The sequence below is a fragment of the Photinus pyralis genome, unplaced genomic scaffold (genome assembly GCF_008802855.1).
Source record: "Photinus pyralis isolate 1611_PpyrPB1 unplaced genomic scaffold, Ppyr1.3 Ppyr1.4_LG7, whole genome shotgun sequence".
In the NCBI taxonomy this organism is placed as follows: Eukaryota; Metazoa; Arthropoda; class Insecta; order Coleoptera; family Lampyridae; genus Photinus; species Photinus pyralis.
Window position 1 is genome coordinate 17322682 of NW_022170738.1, and position 12767 is coordinate 17335448.

The following is a 12767-nucleotide window of genomic DNA, read 5'->3' on the forward strand; positions in this document are numbered from 1 at the left end:
CTGGCGTTGCTGCAAATCAATTGTGTCCGATTATCACAATAAGGAATGAAAAGGAGCTCTTGTCGAGAAGCTAATACAAATGTTATAAGAATCATAGTTTTAAAAATACATATCATGTCTCAGCCTGCCATATTTCTTTCCAATTCGAACAAATGTAGAAGCATACTTTTAATTTAAACAAGAAATTTGAACTTTTTACGAAATAATCATATATTTTGGGTATTACGAGGCACAATTCTTGCTGAAGCTACTGTAGATAAAAATTGGAATTATCTTGTTCCATTAGAGCGTAATTAGTAAACACATAACGACGTAGCTATTATTGTACGAAACAAGTTTAATTTTTCTTTTTGTACTTTGTATACATTGTGTAACAAAATCCTGTAGATTATTTTATTTAAATTTAATTTTATTTACAAGTTGCTTTTTAACTTCGAAGTCATCAGCGAATACAAGTGCTTTATATATTACCGGCAAGTTGTATAATTCAATAAATTCTATACAATTCGTTACGTTTTTATTTAAATTCTTACTCTAATGTATAGGTATCTAATACTCTTACGCCATCTAGAGACTTTCTTTGTAATCCACTATAGTAGTTCAGATGTAAGTTGTTTCTCTAGTTAATTTTTTCCAAGTGTTATAGCTTCATATTACAATAGTTCTTTGCTTCGCCGCCCGAGGTCGTTGCTATCCATTCGTCTTTAATTCGGTATGGCTTGTAGTTGTATCTATTTTTCCCGAAGTGAAGATCCTGCCATCGTATTGGTTACATCCAAATTTTTCTCTTGGTGCGCTGTATAAGGGCTTTTGGTTTTTCTGTCACCATATATCTTTGGAGTCTTTCTTTTGATGTCTGTGGCTGTGCTCCATTTGAAGCGTTGTTACGTATTTGGATTTGCATATAAACAGTAGGTACGAGGTATGTTCACGAACTTATTAAGAAAGTAACATAAATTCGCAGCGTATTTACGGTTGAATCTAAATCAGCCATCAATTAATTTTTATTACACGATGAAGATCCAATAAATTGATAACGCCCCCACAACAATAATTTCGTCGAAACGGCGGTACAGTTCTCCTTTAAAATGTCAGTAAATAACTTCCACATTTCACATACGGCTACATGGCTCACACATTTTTCTTAAACCTCAAAAATACGGCTTCGGCTAGAACCTTCAACTGAAAACTGCGAGATCTTAAAATGCTGCGGTTAACTCAAATAGTTTCGCTTCGAAATTATAGCACACTGCCGCGCTTAAAGTCATGTAGTTTTGGCTGGAAAGTTTGGCTAAGAATACTTCTCTCCCACCTGATTTTTACTTCCGCCGAATCCTGCACCCGTAACAGACCCAACGAAAAACGTATTTTAGCTAAGTATGTTTTTTATGCAAGTGAAGGTATAGCGGGAAAGCCGACCCACATGCTCCGTTACGAATTTACTATGGATTTTTGAACCGGCAACACTGCGGCGTTTCTTATCTGAACGTGCTTTATTTTCTCGCGTATTAGTTCTGTTCTTTTTCATTGTGAAGCGGTACACGTATAAAATTTCCTATACCGGCAATTTTGTAAAATCGGAGCTTCGCCTAAAACGACCACCACCTGTTGCAATATCAAGAGTGCGGGACAGAGCACAAGCGGGAAACAGCACTGAAAAATACTCAAAAGTCTAAGAAAAAAGGCTTAAGGGAGGAAAGGTTGGAAGAGGATCGAAAGATTACAAAAGATGAAATCATAAAATTTATAGAGTTTCAACACTGAATACTAGGGGCATAGCTGGGAACGAATGAATGTGCCGTGGAGCTTAAAAGGAACAAAATTAGAAAAAGAACCCCATCATCTAGTAATAATAGAGTAGGTAGCGAAAATGGAGAAACAGCAAAAATAATAGGCACACGTGTAGAAAATCCTAGGAACAGCTAAAATGGGAAAACTCTTATTCAAACCATAGAATCCAAGATGGGAAAGGATGCAACGGCAAAGAAACTAGGTGTCAGAAGGAAAGAACACTAAGACAAAGTAATTAGATGTGGAGCCCAGAAATAAACAATGCAATTACAAATTAAGCTGAAAAATGGAAGCAATACCTTAAAAAGCAAACGATGGCAAAATACAAATCGAGAATAAAGATAAAAGAAATGGTAAAACAAGCAAGTGAAAAGGGTAGGGCAGCAAAAGGGAGGAATATATTCCAGCAAACCACAAGTACTGCAAAGAATTAATAACTTTCAACAATGGGAAACGCGGCATAATAAAGCAAAAAATAGGAAAGAAGGGGGAAAATTATGGCCGAAGCATAAATGAAAGATCTAGAGAGCGTTCTAAATATATATGTAAAAACGTAGACCACGACGTAGATAAGGACAACAAAGTGAATGTGCAACAAACAGAAGATGAAAGTGTGAAAATGGCAGCGAAAAAAACATGTGTGAAAGAAGTCCTTCGGCGACCTCCTGTTGGGTCCAGCTGAACTTGTAGCGAAGGATATCCAAAGATCGAATTTATTTTAATTTTCGATTTCAGAAGTGGAATTTTTCATAGTTTATTGTTCGTTTTTTTAATGGATGTGCTCTTTTAGGGATGTACATATAAAGCATTATGAAAAAATGGGTGAATTTTAACCCCTGTTTGTTTGTTTTCCTGTTGCTATAAGCAACTGGTATCATTAGATGTTTGCACTATTCTTGTGTTTTTATTGGTGACGTATTGTATTTAAGTTGAGTCATAGGGGAAATAACATTGCTCTATATTTTGTTGCGCGATTTTTAGACTTTTTCGCATAAAAATTAGTACCTATACTGATTAAATTAAAGTATTTTGTAATTTTCTCGACTAAATTTGTGAGTAAATTTGATTAACCAAAGAGAGATGGCACAAAAGTTACTTCTTCCCCATGAAATTAAATTGTTTTGTCGTTTTTTCCAAGGAAATTTGTAAATAAATGTATATTTTTCTCTACCAGCCTAGTCTCGACCTTATCCAAAAAGAAGAAGAATGACATAAAATTTAGTTCCTCTTATGCCACTATCGCAGGCAGAAAATTTTTGAATTTATCCTCTGTCTAAACTGTGATATGAACTATTCCATCTTTGGATTTTGTAAATAAAACAATCATTTATAATTTAATCATTATAATGAGAAGAGAGGATGGAACAATGGCATTTTTCCCCTAAAACTACAATTATCTTGCCCCTCGTTTTCCGCTAATTTAACCTTCGGTAACCCACTGCCAAACATTGAAAAATAATCAACACACAAAAGTTGGGTAAAGTAGCTAAACAAAATATCTGGCCCATTATTTTAATGTTGTTTTTAATATCGTGAGTATAACAGCGCATGTGTTGCTGTGAGTTTTCCTAAAGAAAATACTTTGCACAAACACAAATGTCTCGATAAATCTATAACTAAAGCCAGCTTTAAGCTAATCTCGATCCCATCAATTTATGTCGCTAATAAAGTCCCTTTTATTAATAATAGTAAAGTTGCCCAAAACTCTAAGCTATTACCGAATAATTAATCGTTTACCGTGTTTATTTAGTATATGATCAATTTAGGCGTGGACGACCCTATGAACCTTCCAAATTTATGTGTGCGTGTGAAATTATTTCCCGCAATTACGTAGGCTGTACCGATCTCTGCAAAACACAATTTTAATTACTAATTACAAATTCTATCTTGTTTTGTAAATTTGGTGATTTAAAAGTCATAAAATATTGAAATACTCCAGTTTCAGATTATTTTCAGGGCTTCTAACAATACTAACTCTGACTGGGCGATGCTAATTCTTAACGTCCACATGTTCTGTATGGGACAGCACCGACATCAACAGATAAAGTGAGTCTCTCCTAGATTATATACTATCAACAGTAATCCATAGATAGCTAATGTAGGCAATGAACCTTCGTCAATAATATATTAGATACATAGATAAAAGCAGGGTAAGGACTTAAATATGAATTTTTAAAAAATTAATTTTTTTGTCGAGTTTCTTGTTCGAGCATTGAAGTCGTAATTCTTAGCCCATTCATTAAGGTGCATAAATATTCATAAATATACAATTTGGAAGGTGCTTCACGAAAAAAAAAGTTTTATTAAGTGTTATTCACTCATAAATATTGGCCAATGTTTTTCAATTTTCTTAAGCATTGACCAATGCCTTCAAAGGCTTTTCGGCTCATGTAGATTATTGCTCTAAAAATTATTCTGTTAAAAATAAACTCAAAATATTGCACTGATTCGGCAAATTCTACAAATTTATGTTTCCAGGTTTTTATAGTATTCGAGTACTAAAATTCGACATACATAAAAAGAACGGCCAATACACATATATTTTTAATCCAAAAGCCCATTTTTTCTGTTATTCGTTTCTTTTATACAATTCCTAATAGACTATACAGCCCGCAATAAAAACAAACAATAAAACTTGATATCTATACAATAACAAAATAAAAGTAATTTTTTAGCAAATATAGTAACTTTTTAAATGGATTATATATTAAACAATTTAATTGTTTGTATCTCTTGATAACGCATTTGAAAGTTTTAATTTCATTTTCATGGCGCTCATTAATTTTTCACCATAAGCGAAACGAAAGCGGCGAAGTTTTAACTGGCGAAAATAAAACGAAAAGTTTTCATCAAGAAGGTAAAGTTTTGTGTGCGTGTTTTCATTTTCCCTTTGATTTATACACCACTGTGGTAAAAGCGTAATAATTACTTTTATAATGTTTTAATAATTTTAGGTTCGCGAACTTTTTCTTGCGTGCCCCGATGGCGGCCCGCGTGATTAATTTTTTTTTACTCAAAAGGAAATCAATTTCAATTAACAAAGTGTGAGGTGAAATTAACTCGTATTCTTCATACGGCCGCAATAGCACTCGGAGGGGTGGATAAAATTTGCATTCGAAAGGTGTTTAATTAAATATAGAGAGAACTGAGTGGTTCGTTACCATCGTTAATTAGGGGTCGTTAGATCACCTGGTGATGAAATAATTTACTCCACATTTTCGTAAATTAGTGAGATAAGCTCAATGAGGGTGTGATAATGGCGGCGTTATAAGAAGAAATGTTATTCTATTGGATGTTGCCTAATCGAATTATGGCTCTTTTAATTAGGTATAATTTCTTGTTCATGCGCGACGAAATTTCATAAATATAGCACATTCTGATACAAAGGCTCGTATGGTTTTACTTGTAGGATGAACAGGTTATTATATGACTTTGTATAATGTAACATAAAGGGTTCTAAAAGTGTGATTGCAACAAATCACAAAATTTAAAATTAGCAACAGACATGATGTTATAAACGTTATTACGAGCAATGTCAACTAGTGGTAAACAAATAAAACAAATAACTGTAACGTGAGAATGATTGTGGTTCGAAAAATGTTTATCTTACCTACGTCATAATTTATTTCTGTTTTTGGACGTTCATCTGCTATTTAACCGTCTAGGATTGGGAAAGAATGCCCTAAGCGCGGAACCGTGAAACACTTCAGGTGCAAGACCTTAAACTTCTTTGTTTGGCGAAAACTGCCCGTAAAATTCAGTGCAACAATGACATACGCTTTTCCAATCGATCCGAAAACACCGCCGTTTATTTTGTTTTTCCATCTAAAGGTGAAACCATCTCCATTCATAAGTTACATTTCGTTGTTCCCCACTTTCGCTCGCTATTCCCACCGCCAACGCTCGAATTCCAAACACCTGCATTCATTATCTTGTACGTGGCATTGTTAGTAAACAATTTTGTCTCTTTTAAATATTAAAAAAAAGTGGATTTTGTTACGAATGTTAAATTATATTTACTCCTTACCCCTGGTATGATTTCCTCTCACACTCCTTCGCTTCATTCTTTTTGCTGCGAAGTATTATAGAAAAGAGTTTGCAACTGAGAAATACGACAAACTAATACGTATAATTAAAAAGAAGTCGTATTAAATTAATCTTAAATTCATTCAAATTTCTTTTTAAATGCGCTTTAAACAATTGTGAGCCTGGCGAGCGATCGACTATGCCGAACTCATCTTCGGTTGCCGAGCGTTATGGACGAGATGATTTTACTCCAGCCCAAAACATATTTTGCATACGGAGCATAGGCTTCCGTCACATAATATCCAATTGACATAGACGGTCGATTTTTGCCGTGCGGCGTTGTGGTACGGCGAAAATCGATCCGTGTAAACCCCCTATTATTTAAATTTTTATGTGCATTGGAAACCGTTACAGGTACAAAAAATGAATCAAACAAACTATTCAGCCTTGAGACGAACTGACATTTGACATATTAATCCCACGTGTTTAGTGGAATGAAATGTGTTCCATTATAACAAGAACCTAATATAATGTTAATGCGTAATGCTATTAGAAATTTCAAAAGCCAAATACAAAATACGTATAGTGGAATTAGGACTGGCGACAATTTGGTGTTCGCTCTTTACCAAACAATTAATAGTGTTATTCAATTATAACTTAATGCAAACCGAATTACTTTCCATTATACTATGTTTGCAAAGGGTTAGATCTGCATTAATATACATTACACAAGAGTAACGATCAACTGTAATATACTGATGCGAGGTAGATAAACGTAGTGACTTAAATAAATTTGAAAATACTTAAGCCCTGTTTTAGTATTCTTTTTATATATCAGGTTGATGTAAAGATTTCCTAGCAACTTTAGAAAGTGGTTTCAACCCTTACATAAACGAACTACATTTCGTAGGGATTTGCTAGTCGATGTCGTTGGACCCGTGCGACTTTACGCCAAAGCAATTTTACTTGAGATATTCCTGAAGTTATATAAACCGATACACTTGTCAAATTTATCTAAATATATCTCCCCGTTCGCAATAAAGTTCACCTAAATCTTTTACATTATTCAAGATTTCCATTAAACACCATCCCCCTTGCCATAAAGTATTTTAGTATTCAATCATTAAGTATCTTTATTTAGTAGCATTTTGTGTGAGTAATGTAGATATTTGTGATATGATACATAATGCCGTGGAATGGTTCACAAAAGGGGATAACAGAATTCGTTTCAATGCGAGTTGGACGGCTTCACGTTTTACGATCTGCGAGCCTGTCGGGTTTAGGACAGTAAAACTCCAGCACTAAAGGTAGTATCCTGTAATTTAGCTTTTTATGTTCCTAACCAACCGCCATGCATAGTATTATCTTTTACGGCTTATTTAATTTTAAAACATTTCTTCTTCACTTTCTAACGCAGTCTTTCAAACTAGCACGATATGACATCATTTGGGTGCCCACCCCATAATCTTTTTATACGACGTAAGCAATAATTAGGGCTTTTCACTGACATCTTTTTACCACCGATTTAATTCTGCTGTCCACGCTGTGCTTTTCACGAAATGTTTTCAGGTATTTCAGTAAAATAATATTTCGTGCTAAGGATTTTGACCAAACACATAATTTTCGTCTTAATTTTTATCGCTTTTGGGGGTTGTTCAATTTAGATTTAGTTGTTAGAAGTAAGACACCTGGTCTTTGCGATAAGAAGTGTTATTGTTGGGCGAAATTTAATTAATGCACATATGTTGCCGCTGGTAAGAAGCCCCAGGTGTTACGAAGACGTGGGCCTTTTATGCAATAAATGGGGATGTGCCATCACAGCGGGCGCGAATGAAAACTAGTTTTGATTGGCCACGCATTGGAAAATTCTGAAAGAAGTAATAATTTTATGGTGGATCCTTTAAATACGGGAGACAAAGTTTTAACGGTTTTGTTTACTTGCTTGATAGTAACGGTCGGAGAGCGTTACGCATCTTGATACTGTTATCTTGGGCAGTCGGCCCTAGTTGATCAGCTGGAGACATGATTTGCATTTGAGGAAGTTCAAAATTGTGTGCTAGTGAAAAATATTTGTTTTTATTAAGGCGCTCGTTTGGTTTGGTTTGCAAAAAATCATGGGGAGAGGGCCTTGATGCCGCTTAGCGAGATATAACTGATTGCTGTTTTATCGATATACGTGGATTGGTACCATGTGGCACGGTTGGCCGGAGAGATTACATATTATTCGTGTTCATTAACTTTCATTTTACTAATACGCTTTTTAAAAAACGAAAAAACCGGTGGGGGGAAAACCGTTGGGGTGGAGAAAAACCATCGGCAGCTGGTGGAACGTTTTCCGGAGTTTCATGAACTAATCTTGGGGCTATCTATATGTATTCTTGTCGGAGTTTGTTTATGGAAATAATCGTGGTGGCTTACTCGTAAACTTGTGTGAAGAGAATAGAAGTTCACGAATCAGGATCGTTGAAAGGAGCTCTTGCGGATTCTATTTAGTTCGATTGAATTGGGGTAGTCCCCGTTGTTGAATTATTAGTGTCTTAATAAATTAGAATTGTTTATGTACCTATGTAATAAATTAAAATAATTTAGGGTTAGATTTTTAGGTGCAACATAACTGTAAATATTTGCGAAAGTCACTCTTTACTAGCCGGCATAAAAGGTTTGAAATTCAGAGGTACACCTAATGATGAAAGTTGCGTAATTGCTCTAGGTATATTGGAGTATCAATTTCGGTAGTAACATAGTGACAAAATTTTGATTACAAGTTGCTGACATTAATGAAATACCTGTGAAAACAAAATTAACTCAATTATCCCCTGTTATTAACCCATTTATTTAACTGAGCTAGCTGGAAGTGAAAAAGTATAATTGAGGTAACTTCTGAAATACTTAACCAACGACGTTGAGAAGCCTTGGCTGAATTCCCGCCGACTCAAAAATAAAGGCAAAATAAGAAAAAAGGATAAGAATAATATACACAGGAATCCATCGGTATTTCTAACCGGATCGTTACAGGAAGTTCTGGATAATGTTCCGGATCGATCTACAAAAGATTTTGCTCCCAAATATGTTACTATGGCCCCACCTTGGGCACCAAATAAATATAAATAATACTGTGTGCAATGGTATGCCGTCAACTACACCACCCCCAAACACACCTGCCCAGTTAGCTCAAAAAAATCAAAAAATAATGTTTATAATTTCTTTTCCTACACTTGCGGCATCTGTTAGAAAGGCAATTCCTAATATTGACGTAAATTAATGATTTTGGAGACTCAAGGACCTCGATCAACTTCTCAAATTCCAAATAATTTATTAAGCAAATTTAACACCCGAAGTAAATCTTGGATACGAAGAGAGAAATCTAACATAAAGAATCACAATGGAGTCGAATAAACACACAATAAAAGAAAAAAGGCTAGGTACACAGGTTGTTGTCGATAGCGAAAATAAAAAATCTTAAAATTAATACATTGTTTAAATAACTTGGTGGTAAACAGGTTGCGATAAATAGTAAAACAGTAAACATATAAACATCAGTATAACAAGAGAAGGTCTGACGATGCGCTAGGACTACTTACTTTACTTCAACTTGAGTAACTTTTTCCGGAAAACGGGCAACTCGATTTAAACTTCTCACAACTTTTAAACAACGCCAGTTAACTTTCTTCTGTACAGATTTATTATAATAACAACAATAAACTACGTCTTTAATTAATCAAACAGTGTGAACTAGCCGAACAGAAATTGCGTAAAGAAATGTGTACTCGGTTCTGACCGTCGCGAACCAGTTACTTGTTTCGTTGCCTCCAGTATTTAACGAAAAACCACCTCCACTATACAATAATTTCCTTCTTCCGGTATTTACAAATAAAGTACCAACCATAGGTAGATTAGATAACGCCAACTTTGAAGAAACGCGTTTGAATTCCCTTCTTCTTTCTCACCAGACGCGTAACTGTTTGTAACACACGTGCATTATCATTATCAACTCTAAAACTGAAAAACAACACTAAGACACAAATTCAAATGAAGCAAACCAATTGCGTTTTTTTTAATAATAATAATAATAATAATACTTTATTATCCTGGCGGAGACCAGCTGTAAGCTGTTTTTCCCAACCAGCAGAATTACAATTTTCTAGAAAATACTGATTGAAAATAACAAATATTAAAAAAAAGTATACTATTTCAATAACTTGAGTTGTACGAGACTACATGAAAATAAAATAAATGAGAGACACGACAGATTGACAAAAATGACAAAATTTCTCCACGTGTGTACATATCTAAAAGAAGTATATAGAAGAATACATATAGAAAGATTAGGTAACAGAAACTTGCTATACTTAAAGGTCTAATTATTATTCATTGTAAATAATACTTTTTACTGTGCGTCTAAATTGATAGATATTCAATGATTTGTATTCATCAGGCAGCCTATTGTACAAACATGCAGACATGTAGGTAAACGAAGATTTGTAGCTTTGCAATCGATGTGCAGGTATTTGAATATAGTTTGTATTTCTGAGTTGACGATCATGTAAATCTTTCCGAAAACGTATTTTGGACTGTAAGTATGGGGGCACGCCCGATCTTATAATTTTGTGAATTAAACACAAATAGTGTAGGTATAGTCCTCCTATCGTTCATTCGGTAAAGATTCAATTGCTTGAGATGGGGTGTGATATGTTCTTGCCTATTTACGTTACTTACATAACGTACGCATGCGTTTTGAACTTTTTGGATTCTGTACGAGTCTGAATTTTTTAAACAAGGACCATACACAACATCACAATAATCAAATAGGGACAACACAAGGGAATTAACAAGTTTACGTTTGACAGAAAGTGAAAGAATATTTTTATATTTATAGACACCGAAGCCGACCATACGCGGATTGTATCAACTTAGTTACATGCGGGGTGAAGGTAAGATTTTCGTCCAATATCAGACCCAAGTTTTTGTGAACGGTTCTAAAGTTTATTACGTTGCTATCAATATTTACATCGGTTAGTGAAGAATTAATTCCCCCAAGCAAATGTTTCTTACCGATTAACATTCCTACAGTTTTAGATGGATTTAGAATAAGAGAGTTGTTACTTGACCATTCAGATATGCGATGCAGATCTTCATTAATTAAGGCAGTTGTATTTGAAAGCTGATGTGGATAAAACGAATAATAAATTTGATTATCGTCTGCATAACTGTGGTACTGACCGTGGTGTACACATCTACCGAAGTCGAAAGTAAACAGGGAGAAGAGAAGTGGCCCTAAAATTGACCCTTGTGGAACTCCAGTAAATACTTGCATGGAAGACGACATACTTTCTCCACACACCTCTTGCAACGCAACATACTGACATCGACCGGTTAGGTAATTTTCAAACCACGCTACCGCGGATTCACTACTACCCAGGTATGATAGCTTAGACAACAGCACTTTATGGTTTAGTCCATCAAAAGCCTTCGAATAGTCCAACATCAGAAGTAACGTTATTTTTCCTTCATCCATCGCTCTAAGCATATCATCCGTAAGATCCAGCAAACACGAGGAGGTGCTGAAACCTTTGCGAAACCCTGATTGTCTCTCTGGTAAAAGATCATTTTGCAAAAGATAACTTTGCAACTGCCTCAGTACAACACACTCAATAATCTTTGATAGCATTGGCAAGATGCTTATTGGTCGAAAATCAGAAAATGTTTGGGGTGCTTCCACTTTAGGAATTGGACGTATTTTAGCTTGCTTCCAGATCGAAGGAAAGGTATTTGTCGAAAAAGAAAAATTAATTAAATTAAGCAAAAAGGCAAGCATAACCGTATCGTACGTGTTTATATTATCAGTTCCATGGGAGTTAGATTTGATGGAATACGCGATACGTTCTACATCGTCCTTGGATACACACACAAGACTAAATGAATTTTTTACATTTGGATGAACTGACGTGGAAAATTCATTCATGGTTGTATAGTTGGGAGGAATAGCTTTAATAGAATTAATAAAATATTTATTTAAATCTTCCGCGTTTCTCAAATTAATTGGTATAGTGTCAACCGGATCGTTACTGTGAACGCCTAGTGTTTTCAAATTTGACCAAAACTTTTTGGGGTTGTCCACATGTACCTTTAGCACATGCTCCATGTAAGCTCTCTTTTCCCTCCTTATAGAAGCAGTAACAAAATTTCTTAGCGACTTATAAGCGACCCATTTACGATTACATAATTGAAGATTGGTGTTAATATCTTTTAAGCTAGCTTTGTATTCCTTGAGGGCTTTATCCCGTAACGACATCATTACACGAATTACATCGGTGATCCAAGGGCACCGTTTTCTAGTTATTAAAGCAGTTCTAAATGGAGCAAATACACAAATAACTCAGGTAACTTGGTGTTTAGACCAAAATAATGTCTACATGTCTTTGTTTACGCAACAGTGTATTTATATTGAAAGTTCTTGTTTCCGATCATTTGGTGAGATTTTTTGAATTGATTTAATGGAAATTATTGTAATGACTTTTGAAAACCTTTAGCATCAAGGTCACATGAGCATCGTATTAGGTAATTGCTGTACAAGGGGAATAAAGGTCTATTGACGATATTGGTATATTCCTAAATATTGACATTTTCATAGGGGGCACAAAAGTTAAATTTTCTGAAATCACATTCCTAATTCAGTAACTATTATCCGGAGTTGTTTAGCATTATCGTGGCTTTCAGACCTGTACTTGAGAATAAGGTGAATTCAGTAGCAATATAGGAAAGCTGTCGTAAAACAAACGAAAGGTTCTATCAGCGAGCAAGCCGAATCGCATCTTGCTAAAAGAATTTCGTACTTTCAATCTCCTCGAACTATTGTAACCGGAAAGCACACCTGTAAAACCAATTTGTGATGCTCTACGAAATATCGTCTTTTTAATCCCAAATTCTGACACTTCTGATTTTGTGTTAAA